A 17,393-nucleotide genomic window follows, 5' to 3' on the forward strand; every position below is an offset into this window, starting at 1 on the left:
CTCACAAATCCCACTAGAAGGTATTCACTTTACCAAATCCATGCATGGTGACAGCAGAAAGTAACACGTGTAAAATTAAGCAGAAAATCTGCATGTAGAAATTGTACTCAATCGACATGGCCTGATGAAAAAAAAAAAAAAATCAATCAGACATAAACCATTAGCAACATATGGACCAGATCTTTTTATGATGCATGATGCACATTCACTTCCAGCCCATCGCGTCTGCACTGTGATGTATCACGAATCAACTGTCCCAACAAAGTCCATGTCACTAATCCGATTCACCATGTACTGTGACTCCCAGAAGACTCATGTTCTGAATACAATGTGCACTCAACAGAGCCTCCCAGCTGACCCGATCTCACTAATCCCATGGCTCCCAGCTGAGTCCATCTCACTAAACCCGTGACTGTCAGCCTACTTCATCTCACTCATACCGTAGCTCCCAGCCGAGTCCAGACCAGGAAAACATAGTGGAAAGACAGTCAGAAGGACCAGTCAGAAAGCTCCTTGCAATTGGCCTCTAACACTCTGAAGTTGAGGTAGCGGAAGTACCACACTGTAGTGAGAGAAAAGGCAGTAAGCATAAAAAAATTAAATAAACTAAAATAAAACAAAATAAAATGAAAGGAAAAGTAGTATAGGTAAGATAGAAAAAGGAAAGAAGGGAAAACAAGAAAAATGAACATGGCGGGAAAGCAAAATGTCACAGTTCTTGCTTCCTGTTCTATGTGGATGGTTTTTTCTCTCTCTTAAAAACTGCTTGTATTTCTTCCTCACTTTTCTGGTGTGCATGTGCAGTGCATTGAGAGTTTGTCTTCTCTCTTCGTAGCATTCCTGGTCAAAACATGCCTGGGCTTTCCATGGTTTGCTGTGTGTCCATGAATCTCATTATTGTTCTTTTTAGGGACAGTTCGGGGTCGTCTACATTCCTGGAAGTCTCTCGTATATCTGTAAACAGTCTCGTTGTCTTTGGCTTGAGGTCTATGTTGATCTTCCTTGTCTTTTTATAACTGCTTTGGACGTGTTTCTTCCTTGTTGGTCTGCCTCCAGATATAAGGTTTAGTTTTGTTAGTATTGGTATATGTTTTCTTATAGCTGTGCTAGAGTTCCATGCCCCATGCTGGCTCAGTGGTGTGATACCCTCTCCTCTGTAGAACATTAGATCTATCGCGCTCCGATGTGGGCGATGTATATGACAAGGCTCTTATTATTTACGAGGTGGAAACCTTCCTCATGAAGTAGATCTATTGTTGTCATGGCTTTTAGGTCAAGCTTTTATATTCAGCAGTTCAGGTCCCTTTCCAGGATTAGTTTGTCTTCGGGATGTATCCCGTGGATGTCTGTGGTCTTAGATAAATTGGTATGATTGTCAAGTGTTCTGTTTTCACTATCGCCACGTTTTCTTCTATGCATGTTGATATGATGGATCCTATAGCTGATTTTAGGAAGCATTATACTTATTTCTCCCATGGATCTCCCTTTGTTTCCTTGAGATGGTGAAGGGTGGATTCCGTAGCAGCCTGACAATGATTCTAATGCTGTCAGAAAAGTGTCTGTTAATATTAGTATGTCTTTCTCTCCTAGGAGGTTGTCCAGGGAGTAGTTTATTATTGTCCTTAGGCTTTCCACATTCCAGATCAAAGTATTTATGGTTTTTGCGTGGTCTGTCTCTTGTTTTGCTCTTCCATAGCATATGTAATTTGTGTTCTGGGTCCTAGTATGCTGCCAATTCCAAGTCCACTCTATGGTATTGCAAGTTTGCTCTCCTGTGGGAGAGGCAAAAATGTCTTATGAGAACTCCTTTAGGCCAGAAGACTGGGTTCTCAATGTCTTCTAGACGCTGGAGCAGGATTCCCAGCTTAAATGCTGCAGAATGTGCTCCAAATTTCTAAGTTTCTTAGTTCAGTAAAATAAGGATCACAATTTAAGAGAAGGCGTAAAAAAAGCATATAAGTGCCCCAATTGTAAAAACTTGGTTGTTATAAATGAATGTGTCCCTAAGCTAATTTCAGCACATAAAGAGATGGAGGTTCATAAATATGTAATTTTGATGTGATTAAAAATTGAAGAAAAAAAAAAAAGTTTATAAAAGTCCTCAACTGTAATAAAATTATACATTCTTTTATTAGTTATGTTCTTAAAATTGACAAAATATGTATTTAAAACTTACAAAATACATGTTTAAATTAAAAATATACATACCAGTAGGGGCCTATATCTATTATTGCCAGACTTAAAAAAATAACAATGAATATTGGTGAAAACCTTTGCACTGCAGACTTATACGGAAATCATTTGGTTTGCTTTTGGTAGTGATCCATCACCTGTCGGTACATCAAAGGAAGTTTGTATTCCTTGTGAACGGGATTTGCCACTAGTTTGTAGTTCATAGCAGAATGCATCAGCTAGTTCAGTTTCATCAACAGGATGTCGAAACTGGAGTGCGCTGAAGAAGCTGTTATAAAACTTTTTGATGTATATAGAGAGCAGGAAATTTTATGGAATCCAAAGCATGCTAGTTACCACAATAAAGTAAGAAAACATGATGCATGGGAAGATATTGGGAAGTTGTTTGGCTGCAAAGTAGGCAAGTAAAACACGTGCAAAATTTGAAAATTATTTTTGTTTATTTCTTATTTTCAGTGGATACATGTTTGTTGTTGAATGTAGGGAGCTGAAGTCAGAAAGAAAATTGAATCTCAACTGACATCTTTCCGGAGGAAAAGACAAAAGCCCAAAAAAGATCAGGAATGGGGAGTGATGAAGTATACAAGTCAACTTGGTTCACTTATAAACATATGTTGTTGCTTTTGGACAAATTCTTGCCCAGAAAAACAAAAACAATTGACACATTTGTAAGTATTTATTATTAAGTTTTTCTAAGATTTATTTGCTAGTTCTCCAGAAACTAGAACATGTGGTTCTAGTTTGCAGTCACAAATATACTTTCAACATAAGAATACTTAATTTTTACCTCTATTGTTTTAAGTATTAAGCTTACTTAGTGTTAACTAAAACCACGTGTTTATCACTATATACATCTCTCAGAAGCTGGTGAAGCAAAAGAAAATGATGCCTTTTTTGATGTAGCTTTTCTGGAGAATTTAGTTACAGTATATTACAACCTGTCCCGTGCCATGGCATCGTGGTCTAAGGCATCCCGCCTAGGATTCGCGTTACAGAATGCGCACTGGTTCGAGTCCTTATGGTGAAGAAATTTTCTCACTGCCCACCCAGCATCGTGATGCACTTGGCGAGCTACAATAGGTAACATATGCCAGCCATAATGGCTGGGGGGATCATCACGCTAACCACACGATACCTCCATTCTGATTGAATGATCATTCACTTCTGCTTCAGCATGTGAATGTGAGGCCAGCAGCTGACTAGTCGGTCTGGACCCTTCAAAGGCTGTGGTGCCACGGATGATGATGATGATGATGATGATTCAGAGTTGAAATGTCCACAGTTTAATGTCTTTCTGCAATAATGTCCGCTGTGCTAAAATGTCCACATTACATAAATGTTCACACAAATAAAACAGCCACTGCATTATTTGTCCACAAATTTTATTGAAAAATGTCCAAAGTTATTAATTTTCTTTTACATTTAATGTCCATAAATTTTACTCAAAAATGTCCAAAGTCATTAATTTTCTTCTACATGTGGCAATAGCTGATCAACATTTAGTTTCAAATTGTAGGAAATAACACGAAGGTATTGTTAGTCCGGTGGGTTCCATGTATGGTTGAAGCATACACATTCCATACTGGTGGGGGATACCTCAGCGGAATTGCTCTTCTTCGTCCTTGTGTGTGCCACCCCAATACATAGACATGCTGTATATACTCTGCGAGTTCCAGTAGGTCATCGTGTATGTCACAATACAAATCACCAAACACCTCTTGAACATCGTCTAATGGTACAAGGGGCAATGCCATTAGTTCTTGAATCTGATGCCTATCTTCTGGTTCTTCATTGTTTTGGTATCTTTCCCGCAAACCCAAATTAATTACTTTCCTCTAAACTGCTTGGGTGAAATGGAAAAGACAGCCTTTAATGTTTGAATTTGGAAAATGCTGTCTTGACGCATTCATATTCACCAACTCAATTCCATCATGATCATGATCATTTCTGACTGTAGCTGGTATCCTAATCTGGCCACTTGTGCTTTTATTTCCTCATAAGCCCTTGAGTAGAGTTCTTCAGATTTTTTGTCATAAGACAGAAAACCAGTGGGAATACATATGTGTCGATAGTTGCCTGTATCGTGAAAACTGCAGGAATTGTTGTAGTACTGTCTTAAATGTGCCATCAGTGTATAAATTTTCACTTGAACATAAGAGTTGTAGGTTTCTGTTAGTTGCAAAAATTAATATCCTCTCAGGATCATCTTGGCCTGAATCGAATAGTAAAAAAGGTTCATTCCTTTTAGTAATGTTATATGGGGCAATGATCTGAAGGTCTTGGAGATTTTGAATGTTTTGCGGGCGAGTTCTGTTCTGATGGTAATTTATGTTCTCCTCTAGTTATTCCTATCAGAAATTCTTGCAAGGATTTCTTCATTTCTAATATCATGGGTAACATCCCTTATAAGAGTAGATGGTCTCTCGTATGGTTGCTCATGAGCCCTTGACTTTAACCTTCCATTAATTTTTTTTACCTCTATATCCACAATATCACCTTCATGTGTGTGATTAGGTTCTTCATTCCGCACAACAATTTGAATGTTATTCAGATCTGCATTGGATTGGCAACGTGCCCTGCACCTATTTCTTTCTGAACACCTCCAGTAGATTTTCCTACCATCCCTACTTCTAGAATGAAATCGATAAGTAAATCCATCATTGACTAATAACTGTTTCCATTTTTGAGAATAAATGAGCTGGGACATATTTACTGCAATTTTATTTAAAGTTTACTGGAATTTTGCTATTGCTTAGTAACCAAAGCAGCATTATTACGGTACTGTTAAAATACATCATTGAAAGTGTACTTTTTTTGTTATGTGGACATTTTCTTGCTTAGTAACTAAAGCAGCAACGTTACTTTCATAATACATAATTGAAAGTGGACTTTTTTATGTGGACATTTTCTCACATTGCATATTTTACTGTAGACATTTTCTCACATTGGAGATTTTACTGTGAGCATTTTGTACTGTGGACTTTGTAGTGCCTGGACGTTTTCCTTTTGGACATTCTGTTGTGGACATTTTTGCAAGTGGTCATTTTCAAAATTGGACATTGTACTTTGGACATTTTAACCTGGAAGCATGATGATTATGACGACGATGATGATGATTATTATTAATATTAATATTATTATTATTATTATTATTATTATTAATATTATTATATTAAAACTTATTTTATTGAAATTTCTAACTGTGAAAGCAAAAATCACACGTGAAAATGTTTCACCTTTCTACATCTTTGTCATTTGATAATAGAGAGGATACCATAAAAAATACCTGTAGAGGAACAATACCCCCTACTATTACTCATATCGCTTCTTAATGCTGGCTACAAACGATAATAAAACACACTGTAACTACTGTTATCATGTTTGACTATCCGCGATTTAAACTCATTCAGAATCAGCTGGCAACCAATAATATTACAATATTAATATTATTAGTGTACATATTGTATGAGCTGTGTAAAAAGTTTATGAAACAGAATTTAGTGAAGTAATAAAATTATTTTTATGAGTGTAATAATATTATGAACTTGAACTTCTCGAGTGTTTTTTTTTATTTATTTATCCTTTTGTGGGTTATTTTACGATGCTGGATCAACATCTCAGGTTATTTAGCATCTGAATGAACTGAAGGTGTTAATGCTGGTGAAAAGAGTCCGGGGTCCAGCACCAATAGTTACCCAGCATTTGCTCATAATCAGTTGAGGGAAAACCCCAGATAAAACCTCAACCAGGTAACTTGCCCCGAACTGTGATTCGAACCCGGGCCACCTGGTTTCGCGGCCAGATGCGCTAGCCATTACTACACAGATGTGAACTCTCGAGTGTTATATCTGTAGCAGTTGGGGGTGGGGGCTGCAACAGTAGAGGTAAGGATCAATAATTTTTATGTAGGAAGTATATTTGTAACTGCAAACCAAAGCCAAAACCAAGTGTTTATCTCTATATACATCTCACAGAAACCAGTGAAGCAAAAGAAAATTATGCCTTTTTTGGTGTAGCTTCTCTGGAGAATTATTGTACTGTATTTAAAAGAGTACCGGTTAGTCAAAATGTATAAATGTTTGGGAGGCACTTCATTGCAGATTAGGGTTAATTAAATTAAATTTTATAATCTTCACTTGAACAAAGGTTGCCTATAAAGAATACTATACACACCAGTACATAGTTACAATGTTAAGAATTTGGATGTAAATGCATAAAAATATTTGTGCAAAAGAGAGAGAAATTTTTTTTTCCAACGTTGTTATACAAAGGATGGAACCAGACAACTAATCATTTCTGCTGTTTGACACAGTGCCATTTATTATAATGTGACCAGGCATTCAGTTTCGAATGAGACAATCCCATTTTAAACATTCAGCCCCAATGTCTCCATCATTCTTGTTGGAATGTCTATTACTTACTTACTTACAAATGGCTTTTAAGGAACCCGCAGGTTCATTGCCCCCCCTCACGTAAGCCTGCCATCGATCCCTATCCTGTGCAAGATTAATCCAGTCTCTATCATCATATCCCACGTACCTCAAATCCATTTTAATATTATCCTCCCATCTACGTCTCTGCTTCCCCAAAGGTCTTTTTCCCTCCGGTCTCCCAACTAACACTCTATATGCATTTCTAGATTCGCCCATACCTGCTACATTGGAATGCCTATTAGTTCCATTTTATTGGAAAATGTAAAAAAGATTCTTGTTGGCATTGTCCCAAAATGGAGTAATGTTGAAATTTGTATGGATATAATTAAAAACATTTCTGGCAATTCCAACATCAATAACGAAGCCATGTTCAATTAATTTATCTCTATTTGAAACAGTTTCTAGTGTAAAGTCACTCAGTGGAATAGAGAGGAGAAAGAAGTCCACATGATGAGTAGAAATGTTCCAGCATTTCTCCTTTCAACAATTTGCCATTCAGGTATTATTAGGATTTATTATGCTAAAATTGTATAATTTGGCTTATTCCTGCCTGGAACCAATGCTCCTGTAGAAAGAATTTTTGTCAGAATTAATCAAATATGGACATCAGAGAAAACACAAGTGAAGGTTGACACATTGAAGGCACTGTTAATTATCAAAATTAATTTCAAATACACTTTGAACTCTTCAGTTTCTTGAAGGAGAATGAATTCATTCACCAAAAACATATTCCCAATAGGTATATAATGAGTAAGCTGTAATTTTGTGTTATGAATATAGTAATTTTATTGTCTTTATAATTTTGTTATAATATGATAAATAATAAACAGTTAATCCCTTAATTTGGAAGTATAAGGCTACAGTGCATCAGTTATTCATAGATTTCAAAACGGCATATGACTCGGTTAAGAGAGAAGTTTTATATGAAATTCTTATTGAATTTGGTATTCCCAGGAAACTAGTTCGATTAATTAAAATGTGTCTCAGTGAAACGTACAGCAGAGTCCGTGTAGGTCAATTTCTGTCAGATGCATTTCCAATTCACTGTGGGCTAAAGCAAGGAGATGCACTATCACCTTTCTTTTTAACTTTGCTCTAGAGTATGCCATTAGGAAAGTCCAGGATAACAGAGGGGGTTTGGAATTGAATGGGGTACATTAGCTGCTTGTCTATGCAGATGACGTGAATATATTAGGAGATAATCCACAAACGATTAGGGAAAACATTGGAATTTTACTTGAAGCAAGTAAAGCGATAGGTTTGGAAGTAAATCCCGAAAAGACAAAGTATATGATTATGTCACGTGACGAGAATATTGTACGACATGGAAATATAAAAATTGGATATTTTTCTTGTGAAGAGGTGGAAAAATTCAAATACTTGGGAGCAACAGTAACAAATATAAATGATACTCGGTAGGAAATTAAACACAGAATAAATATGGGAAATGTCTGTTATTATTCAGTTGAGAAGCTTTTATCATCCAGTCTCCTGTCAAAAAATCTGAAAGTTAGAATTTATAAAAAAGTTATATTACCAGTTGTTCTTGATGGTTGTGAAACTTGGACTCTCACTTTGAGAGAGGAACATAGGTTAAGGGTGTTTGAGAATAAGGTACTTAGGAAAATATTTGGGGCTAAGCGGGATGAAGTTACAGGAGAATGGAGAAAGTTACACAACACAGAAGTGCATGCATTGTATTCTTCACCTGACATAATTAGGAAAATTAAATCCAGACGTTTGAGATGGGCAGGGCATGTAGCACATATGGGCGAATCCAGAAATGCATATAGAGTATTAGTTGGGAGGCCGGGGGGGAAAAGACCTTTGGGGAGACCGAGACGTAGATGGGAAAATAATATTAAAATGGATTTGAGGGAGGTGGGATATGATGATAGAGACTGGATTAATCTTGCTCTAGATAGGGACCAATGGCGGGCTTATGTGAGGGCGGCAATGAACCTCCGTGTTCCTTAAAAGCCAGTAAGTAATCCCTTAATTGTGTTCGCATTATTTTGAAAGTAAAAAACTGAATTCTTATTTTTGGTATTGAATGATGTACGACAGAAGAGGGAGTTTTCTGCGAAGCTGTAATGTTAGTAAGTGTCCCAGTTTGAGCTTCAGAAATTCTGATCACATTATCTAATAAAATGTTGGCCACTTGTGTAAGGAAAATAAAAATGACTGAAGTTGTTGTTGTCTAGTGCCTTGGATTTGGCAATGAAGCCATTAGCAGTCGTGCTTTCCAATACTTTTGAACTGTAGTTTCTTCTGATCTTAATGCGTCACAGGTCTTCAAGTGGTCTTCATTCATTTCTGCTGGATCGTTACACAGGACACATATGGGTGAAGCTGAGATACCTATTCTGTAGAGATGACTTGCTAGACAGTCATGATTTGTCAATAGTCTGAAGGCTGCAACTGCTGTTTTCCTTGGTCTCTGGGGGATTATATCTGGAATGACTGAAGTCAATTTGAAACAAATCACTAGTTTGGATACTTTTGTCTTTAGTTTTCAAATAAGCTAAACTACATTTCATGCACGTATTTTCTGAATGAAATCTATTAGTAAATACTGCTTGTGAATAAAATAAGCCAACAATTTAGCAACAAAGGATTCTAAGAAAGAAAACAGAGGTGGATGAGACAGTGAACTTACAGATAAACAGAATATCTAAAACTATTTCATTTTTGTTCAGGAGGAAAAACGCGTATTGCTGCCAAAATCTAAAGCAATTTGAAGCTGTTGATTTGAGGACAGTGCTTCATTCCTTGCAGTGGGATGTTCTAACATGTTACCAATTATTCTCTCAAGCACATTTCAGAATTCAATCTAAATCTCTCATTGTTTCATTAGTTTGTACCATATAATTATAAGATATTCTTAGACTAAAATTTCTTGGATGACGAACATGCACTCCCTCTTCGTCACTATTTGAGTCGGAATTATCAGTTTTATGTTTCCACAGTTTTATCCTCAAAATCTAACCCTACACTCTATGTATTTTTTACCAAAATCTAATTCAGTTAAAATACACTGGTGGAAATAACCCTAATAATGAGTAATTACTTCTGCTGCTCTGTGCAACATTTTGCTAATATTGTTAGATATTTTTTACTAATATTATGAAGGTTTAGCTAATATTATTATTTACTAATAATACTGATTTATTAATTTTGTGAAGAAGCCCCTCAGGACACAATACTAGGGAAACTGACCATTTCCCCAAGTAATTCGTCTTGGACCTCTCACATGTTACCGGTATGTTGGTACTTAGTAACAAGTGGGAGGAGGCTGCAGCTGTGCATTAGGATATATAGGAAAGTATCAAGCGATTTTTATGTTCAAAGCAGGGCTTGATGTGAGGCAGGATGCGACAGGATGTCATCCCAGTTCCTTTTGAAATTGCTTAAAACATCCCGTTACTTCTTAGCACTTCTTAGTATGTAATGCATGTGTGACTCTATTTTAACGCATGCTACATAAACTACTGTAATATGTTTGTAGGTCTAGACTAGTGGTTCTCAACGTGAGATCAGCTAGGTGTGCCGTGAAACTTCTGAGATTTTATTGTTGGTAAAAGTAATTAAAATAATTTCATTCAATATTTATTTTTTCTTCTTATACAAAAGTTTAATTCGTGGTGGAATTGAAGACAAACACACACACATTTCTTGTTCAACTGAGAGAGGTCTCTCGCGCTCCTTGTTTTTATTGTATGTTTATTAGTGTCTTAAGCCCAGCCCATTTTGTTCCAAGATGCTGGATAATTATATACATCTGCTCCAGATGATGTTGAGGGTAATGCAGTACATGAAAGCAAATTGTTTAATATTCGAATCCTTATGAACGAATCTGATTTAACTCAGTAATTTACATTTCATACGTAGGTTATATCAGTTGATTCATCAAGGTTTAGTGAAAATAGTCGACTGTCACTTTGCTTTTCACGTACATGGCACTGAATATCTGAAGATGTGTCATAAATCTGCTGGTAAATAGTATTGTTTGACAATGGAACCAGGGATATTTCCTCGGTGCCGTCACCTACTGGTAACATCAATTTCACTATTTTCTTGCAGGCAGGTAAAATGAGTGTGGGGCTGCATTTTTTCGCTAATATTTTGGCAACTTTATAACTGCCCACTTATGCTTCTTCAGAAATAGTTTCTCTCCAGTTCATAGTTTTTGCTTGCTTTTCTCCTGATGACAACAATCGGCTAAAATAGTTCTTATCTTTCCCATATAAGTTACTATGTTTGGTATTCAAAAGTCTTCTCAGTTTACTAGGGGTTGTGGATTCGTTGCTTAGTTTTTCCCCACACACGACACAGGACAGTTTTCAGGTCCACTGAATGTAAATCCAAAGTTTAAATACTGGTCTTGTTAGTTATGAACTGTTCCAGTAGGTTTCACGTCCCCGTGTGCTGCTTTCACGACAATTACACTTGGAATTGGTTTGTTCTCACTTTTGTTACTTTCACTTACTCATCTTCAACTTTTCTCCATTTATTCAAAAACTTTTTCATACTGAAGTTAAATTAATACAATAACGCATATATCAAGCGTGAACCTAAAAATCAACCTCAAAATATGCCAGAATATGGACAAAATGGCTTTACGACTGCAAGTCTACAAACAACTGACTGATGAGGGAAAGTTGTGAGTGGGTCTTGCATTGTTGCAAAATAGTACGTTAGTCCCCTCTCGCATTGTTGCCAACTCGTACGTTAGTGTGCTGCGGGAACTCACTACATGGGATAGTGTGCCTTGAACAAAAAAACCACTGGTCTAGACTGTACGTCACACAGTATATTTCCATAACTTATGTCTATGAATAAAAAGAGGGAAACCATCCCAGTTCTTTTTTTAATTTCACCTCAAGCACTAGTTCAAAGTATTTGTTGCTACAAACTAAAACTACGTGTTTATGAGTAGAACCTCTGTTATCCGTGGTAAAGAAGGGGATGTACTGACCAATTAATAAAAAAATCGAGTAATCCGTACCATGGAAGATTTTGTAATTTCCTCTATGGGTTTGTATTTAACTCGCTAGGTAGTGGATCAGAAGTTCACTAATTTAGGTCTGGATTTTAAGGGGAAAAGAAACCCCTCGTAATGGCTGTCTCAGGAAATATAGGAATAATGGAGGTCTTATGTTGTAGATTTACATATTTTTTACACTTTATCTTGTTTTTTTTTTTTATTAAATCGGGCAGTTGTAACTTCAATCTCATATTCTGATGTGACATGAACCACAGTTTCCTTTTCCCAAAACATTCAGTTATTAGCACTTTTTTTTTATACTTAGCAAAACACGTTTTCTGTTGACAGCTGTGGAAGACATTTTATATAGAAGTTACGAGTATATAGAACGACAATTCGAACAGTAGACAATTGTATGTAAAGATAAAGGCTTGTAATAACACACTCTAAAAAAAATACATAGGGCTTACTAATATAATGTACAAAACAGTACTCCATATAAGATATATTATTTCTGAAGCAAAAAAAGAAAAAGAAAAAAGGGCGAGAAATAGACAGTCAGATAATCCGTCAATCAGTTAATAGAGTGATGGATAATATCAGGGTTCTATTGTATATACTTTTCACAGAAACCAATGAAGCAAAAGAAAATTGTCTGCTTTGGTGTAGCTTTAATGAAAAAATACCATTTATTTAATTATTCAAATATTCATACAAATATAGATACAAATAAAATTACAAGTACAAATATAAAACTAATTCATTTGCAAATATGTTGAACACAGAAGATAATTCAATAAACAATACTAATAATAATAATACCAAGAAACTTATTTAAGTAAAACGAACTTGGAAAAAATACATACTAAAAATAAGACAGTGACATAAATTACAAAACAACTGATATTAAAATATGTGTTGTTATACTAGGGGCAGAAGAAATTGGCGGGTTGGCAAATCCCTACTTCTCTACCCCGACTCCTACACCCCTCAGAACCTGCTTGGTGTGTGGTCCTGTCCCAAATAACTTTCTCCTCCATTCATCCTTTTTCACTACAGGAAAACTTAGAAAATAAATAAAATAATAACGTGATTTGTAGTAATTACAAATAGGGCCTACATTCTTTACTCAGTATTATCATTATAATATTTCGCAAGTTAAGCCATTTCACAAATGTAGTAAAGTATAATGTAAACCTGATATAAATCAGATATTTAGCATTACACAAATATTTTGTATTTATGTATTTTCAGAATATTGTGTTGAAATAGTAAACACTAAATAATGTTTATAATACTTACCAACTTACCAACTTTATAAATCACATTAAAATTAACAATTAAAATACAAAATATTAATGTATGTTTACTGTTTGTGGAATATGTATATTATTATAACATGAACGAGTTTCGTAATGAAAGCACACTTACGAATGGCTTAGCTTAATAAAATAAATAAAACAATAAGTATGATACCAAAAATCGTTTTATAAATTGGGCACTCAGCACTGTTCTGATTCTATGTGGTGAGTTTCATTCAGTCTTGTTTCTGTGTCTATATTATTGAAGTCCATCAACAATTCAATACAAGAAGTGTTGAAATAGCATATATTCAATGAAAAAGTTGGCCTTGGTAGCGTATTTGATATAGCCCTGGCCTTCAATGCTCGAGGTTGCAGGTTCAATCCAGGCTCATGTCAGTAGATTTACTGGCATGTAAAAGAACTTCTGTGGGACAAAATTCCGGCACACCGGCGATGCTGATATATCCTCTGCAGTTGCATGCATTGTTAAATAAACCATAATTTAAATTTTTCAATGAAAAAAAGTCGATAGGATAGTCGCCAGTCATAGTTATATCTACACAAGTTAATGTATTATTGATAAGTTGTTAAATAATATTTCATTTTATGATCCTAGTAATATTTTATTCCCAAACGTAATGTATTTTACCTAATTATAACTAACACTGGAGCTCCTAAAAATTTAACAGCCAAGAATAGGGGAGAGTTGCGTAATTTGTACCATTGCCTAAATTGTACCACAGTCTTGAAAATTAGTTCCTTGATAAGTGTTGTCATCTACGTCAAACATTGTGAACTACATCTACAAACATGCCATTTTATGAGAGACGAAGCCTGTGGATTGTGTTGTGCAGACATGAAGTGAAAAAACTTGTTTTAGGTAGTTTCATTCTAGTTTTTGCGCTACCTGGCTACAACAATTACTTCCGAAAGGTAAGTGGAAGTCCACAATGCTATATATTATTTCAAACTACATTTATATATTGTAATTGTCATTAAGTTACAGACTTCTGTTAGAAACCGTTAAGCAGCAAAAATTTAACAAAGATAACATGGCTAGGTTGCGTATTTTGTACCGGCTTCAGTTTCCTATAATGTACCGGTACAAGTCAGGAACTTTCATTATAAATGTTTGAAATTATAGTGACGTATGAAGAAAAACATACCTAATTTAAATCAGCAATTATAATTTATTAACTTCTAATCATTTCAATATGAATATAATACTGTAATTTGTATTTTTAGGAAATAAAACACATTCAATTCTGAATTTAAAATAGCCATATCAGACGTTTATTACAAATAATAAAAATTACTGTGACACAAAAATAGCAGAAACACACTAAATTATGCTTTTAGAATTTAATAGAATAATTTCCACATTTCATGTTCTGACGTTTTTAAGTTTCTTCCTTTGTAACAAATTATAATTGCATTTTACATTAATTCCAGAATGGCAAAAATCTTGCTGTTGCTGCATATATGAATGGCGATCATGGAATAAATGAATGTGCCCGAATGTACAATGTGCCTAAGCCTACAATACTTAAACATGCGAAAAACAAAAACGTAATTGCTAATGGAGATGTGAAATTGTTTGGAAGAACCACAGTATTTTCGCAGAAATTGAAAACGAACTTGAAAATCACATTCTAAAGTTTGAATAAATGGTGTTTGGATTAACTCCAACAGATGTTAGGAAACTTGCTTTTGATATAGCTCAGAGAAATGGAATGCCACTTAATTTCAATCGTGAAAAGGATCAAGCATTGAAGAAATGACATCATGCACAGCCTATCTGAAGAGGCATTCCAAATTGTGTAGGCAGACAGAGGCAACATCCATGGCTCGAGCAAAAGGGTTCAACGAGGAACGTGTCTATGAATTCTTCGATCTGCTGGAAAACATTAGTGAAAGATACAAATTGGAATCCACGAGAATTTTCAATGTGGACGAAAGTGGCTTCTCCATAGTACAGAAGAAGACACAGAAAATCGTAGCGACGAAAGGCAAGAAAGAAGTGGGTGAGATATCGAGCGGAGAAAAAGGAGTGAATACAACGATGTGCCAGTGCATCTGGTCAATATGTTCCTCCCATGATTATGATCTGTCTGTTGGTGCTCCACCAGTCATTACTATTACAGTTTCAGAAACTGGCTACATCAACTCTGAATTGTTTGTCAAATGGATGCAACATTTCATTTCCTCCGTCCATCCTACCAAAGAAAGACTAGTATTGCTGTTGCTTGATGGACACACCATCTACAGCAAGAACTTTGATGCCCTGGTTTATGTAGTACAATTTAGGAACCCAATGGTACAATTTAGGAAACCAGTTGCCTAATTTGTACTCATTGCAGACATTTAGAAAACTGAACGTAATGACTTTATGTTAACTTGAAGTAAACTTTTCTTTTTAGGAAAATCCTCCCAACATACCAGGAATTAAGACGTCTCTATTGAAATAATTCAACATTTGTCAATTAAAATTAGAAAAAATAAAATGTGTAAAATGGTACAAATAAGGCAACTCTCCCCTATGTAGTAAACTACAATGAGGGATATTTGTATCAACAAAAGCCGCCCTAAATAAGGGTTCGATAGATCGGCCTACTAATCAATTCACAATGAACAATGATTAAAAACAATTATGTGACAATTTGAAAAAAAAATCATTAAGATAAATGATAAGAAAACATAGGAAATCATTTACAATAAAAGTTTCTTGGGTACAAATGATTACTAATTATAGCTAAGGATGATTTTAACACATGAGATCCTATTGCATCAAACGTTGCATCAGAAATTTTAAATTAGTTGATTTAAAGTTTCTCGTGTGATCGTACCACGGGCACCGAACATGAGCCCAAAAACTGTCCAGTGTGTGATGTGGTATTGTGCTCCGAGATGCTGACAAGGCTCATAGATGACTTATTTTTCACGACACACTTCTTGTGGTTGTTGCTCATGCATCTCGAAATGGATTGTGGGATCGAGAATGACACCCTTATCCTTCTGTCGATCAATTATGATGATATCAGCACGTCTAGTAGAGCCATCAGAAGAGACGCAACCAACCTCCTCATAAACCTCATAGGAAGCATTTTGACTGATTCAAAATGCGATGAGAGAACGAACCGTATTATGTCTGTATGATTTGAGGCTTTCTCGGCGTTGGTTCGCTAATATGTTTTCGCGGGATATCAGCCGAGTTAAGATTTTGGAATGCTCCAAGCTTTCGACTGCTATCTCTGCAGCCATCTTCCCTGAAGATGGCTGCAGAGATAGCAGTCGAAAGCTTGGAGCATTCCAAAATCTTAACTCGGCTGATATCCCGCGAAAACATATTAGCGTATTATGTCTATTGATTCGGAGCAATTCCCCATGATGGCAGAAACTGAAGACGTGAGGAAACATTTCTTGCTCGTCGCATCTTCTGAAACAGGTTGAGTCAAGAGTTCTACCAGGGAGAGTGCATACAGATATTGTATTACAGTTCATCATAATGGCTTGTGTCCACTGACTGCTCGAAAGTCCCTTTTTGGTTGAGATTCACGAATTATCTCTCTTCCAGTGAGAATAAAAAATAACTCCCAAACCTTTATTTTTCAATTTGCTCCATTGATGAAAAGAATCTTCACGCAATGCTTTTCTTAGTTTTTGAGAAGAAATACATTCAGAACAATCGAAGATAATTGGTAATTGTTTGATGCAATGTTTAATTTCGTTTGGAAGATTCTGAGTGGCTGCTACATGAGGGTTGTCAACGTGTAAAAGTCTTTGACAAATATTTAAATGCTGAAAGTTAGCTTCCCACTGGGCTTTAAAGACTCCTAAACCTCGCAATCTTCTTAGTGCATATTTAATAGCATCCGGGGTGTCAGTAGGAATGCTAATTATTTCCTTAACAGCACTGCAAATCAATTTGTCAATATCAGTTAGAAATTTCACTTTAAGATCTTTTAAAGGAGCACATTGGAAGGAGTAAACCAACTGAGGCCAGATATACTGATTTAATATATTTATCTTTTGGTCCGGCATTAGTAAGGGAGAAGTGACTAGCTGATTAAGGTTTCCTGTCAGTTTTTCAATTAGTTCTGCCACATACTTCATTTGACAAAGATATAATTAGCATACCAATTAAGAAATTTACCTTATTCCGTGAACAATTTCTAAAAAAATTAACTTAATAATGGTCTTCAACAATCTAAATAATGAAACAATGTTCCATTGTTAATGTCTTAAATAAACAGCTTAATATACTGTATAAAATAAAATGTTACAATATCTAAAAAGTATATTAATAATTTAAATGTAAAATTCCTTATAATCTACATCTGTCCATGTCTTTAAATAAATATATGTAAAATTACCAATGTAAATAACAAAATTTATAATTTTAGCTGCTACACACATTTTATAAATTACTTGTATCAGCACAAGTGTACAGTTATGGAACTGCAATGTATGATGGAA

The 17,393-nt window shown here is 35.4% G+C and overlaps 1 long non-coding RNA gene across 1 annotated transcript in view; it reads left to right on the forward strand.

Annotated features, from left to right (window-relative positions):
* The window catches only part of LOC138707338 (uncharacterized), a 36,217-nt gene extending 33,360 nt beyond the window's left edge, over window positions 1-2,857 (forward strand). Inside the window, exon 3 of the long non-coding RNA XR_011334186.1 lies at window positions 2,650-2,857. This is a non-coding gene — a long non-coding RNA (uncharacterized lncRNA). The remainder of the gene's footprint in view (window positions 1-2,649) is intronic.
* Window positions 2,858-17,393: the final 14,536 nt, after the last annotated feature.

This window comes from Periplaneta americana, chromosome 10 (genome assembly GCF_040183065.1).
Source record: "Periplaneta americana isolate PAMFEO1 chromosome 10, P.americana_PAMFEO1_priV1, whole genome shotgun sequence".
In the NCBI taxonomy this organism is placed as follows: domain Eukaryota; kingdom Metazoa; phylum Arthropoda; class Insecta; order Blattodea; family Blattidae; genus Periplaneta; species Periplaneta americana.